We start from the raw sequence: 2,171 nt of genomic DNA, 5'->3' as shown, positions 1-2,171 counted from the left end.
CCAGCGCTGAAGCTTCAAAAACCCTGGGTCCCGGCCCCCACATCTGACCCTTCATTCCCGGTATCAGGGTTCAGTACTGTAAACCTGTTGGAGATGGCCACAGATGGCCTCCTGTGTTCTTCTATCAACACCAGGTCTATGGTCCTCCTTTTCTTCCTTTTCCCCTTGTATTCAAACCCTGACTGTCCATTGTCCAAAGATGCCGCCAGCCGAACACTACCTCATCTTCCGCGAACGGGTGGGTGTAGCAGAGTCGTCTGACATCTCGCTCAGCAGACTATCCTCCCAGGCGCCCTTCAGCAGCTCAATCTCCTCCAAGGTCTCCTTCGTCTGGACCTCCTCTGCTGCACTTCCCCCCTGAGCTTTTCCCACCTCAGCTGCAGCCGCTCGAATTTCCTCAAGAACCTCCTCTATTGGCCGGAAAGGAGAGTCCGCAGCACCTACCTCGGGGCCATCGTCGGCTGCGTCCGCATAGGTCCGTTGTCTCCTTAGGCAGTCTTTGAAAATTTGGCCCTGCTTCCCACAGCCGTTGCAGACTCTGGCTTCCCTGCAGTTGGCTGCCCCATGACCTGGCTTCCCGTAGTTTCTACACTTCAGCAGGGTGCACCCCGTGGCCAAAGTTGCGGCAGTTTCTGCAAAAACTTGGCTGGCCTGAATAAAACAGGTACCCTCGGTCCGCTCCAATGGAGAAATAGGCTGGTGGGTGAAACAGTTTATCGACTCCTTCCGGATCCCTCTTCAGTACGACCCGAAACTGCCTCCTCCCCGACCAGATCCCGTACCCGTCCCTTAGATACCGTACCCCGGGACTCACTTTCCCAAACCGGCCTAGGAAAGCACCAATGCTGTCATTCCCCACATAGGGATTGTACAGTTCTGATCTTCAAATCCAACCTATACAAGGGGAAAACCTGGAAGTTCGAGAGGCCCACTGGCTGCCTTCTCTTTGCATGTGTCCATACACCGCCTGTACAAGGACTGGCTGTTTAGGGAAAGGTCATACCCCTCTGGAGCTGTGTTCCGCTAGAGGCAGAAAACATGCTCTACCCTTAAACCAATGATCACCGTCCTGATGAACCATTCTCGATTCCCAATCTGCCTGCCCTTGTTCTTCCATAAAAACTGTAAAGTATTGCGCAGTCCATCCCCTCTGACTGACTGATGATCCTGCCTTCCGGCCATGGCTTTAGGACTAAGGGGTTGTGGTACCTCAGTACATAACTTAATCTTAGCCAAAAGGCAGAGAAGCGATAACCCATAAATTGACCCCTGCACCCACCGGGCACCCGGGGGTCTCGGGAGACCTCTGTGGTTTGGCAAAAGTGGGCTCCTCCCACGCCACCCCTCCCTCCCCTTAACGTTTCCCTGCCGACAGTCAAGTGTTTTTTCCAAAAAGTTGCCGATGCGTCAAGTCACTACTAGCTCTTTATGTCCAGTGACACTATTTGTTCAAAGGCCGGAAAATACGCCAGTCGTCGTTGTCGGGCTTGAATTCAATTGGCCGAGTGACTACTTTGACTGGACAAATACGCTGGTCAGCCAGCATGAACTCAAATACCTGAGCAAAAAGTCTGCGCGGCAGGCAGACACCGTCTCTGTTGATTTCTCTTGAAACAAGATATCGGGCTCTGCCAGAAGCAAAGCCCCTCCAAAAATACATTGAACTCGTAAGTGTTCCTCTCCACGGAAGTCTTTAGTAAAAGGCGAAAGGCTTGTGCTTAGTGGAAACCAGAGTCGTATGGAAGTCAGAGGTTGGGGCCCGAGACGCACTCTGTTTACTCTAGGCCGGGTTCTCGCGGGATGTCCCCGAACCCACTCGCCAAGTTTTCGGGGGCTGTGGGGAAAAAGTCACAGACAGACACAAATACACACAGACCCACTATCCTGGTGAAGTATTTGTTCTGTTTTTGGTCAAAAACAGACATGGACAGACACACACAGATGCAAACACACTATCCTGGTACATTAAAATATATGTTTTCTTGTGGGGTTTTTAAGAAAATGGAGGGAAAACGCTGGACCGCACGAAAGCGCTTCGCCCCTTCTTTCAGTTTGGAATAGTTTTCTTTCTCTCTTCTTCTGCTGGATGTTTACCTACCTCCGTGTAGTTGTTTTCCTTGACAATGGGAGAAAAGCGATGCACCGTTCCCGTAGGTACTGCAATACCTGTC

The 2,171-nt window shown here is 51.7% G+C and overlaps 1 non-coding gene across 1 annotated transcript; it reads right to left on the bottom strand.

Moving 5' to 3' along the window:
- Positions 1-1,624: 1,624 nt before the first annotated feature.
- On the bottom strand, positions 1,625-1,737 carry LOC121550133. The gene has a single exon (XR_005996916.1). It is a non-coding gene; the product is annotated as a U5 spliceosomal RNA (small nuclear RNA).
- Between the last annotated feature and the right edge of the window lie 434 nt (positions 1,738-2,171).

The sequence above is a fragment of the Coregonus clupeaformis genome, chromosome 34 (assembly GCF_020615455.1).
Source record: "Coregonus clupeaformis isolate EN_2021a chromosome 34, ASM2061545v1, whole genome shotgun sequence".
In the NCBI taxonomy this organism is placed as follows: Eukaryota; Metazoa; Chordata; class Actinopteri; order Salmoniformes; family Salmonidae; genus Coregonus; species Coregonus clupeaformis.
Note: the sequence above shows the minus strand (reverse complement) of the source record. Positions and strands in the feature narration are given on the sequence as shown.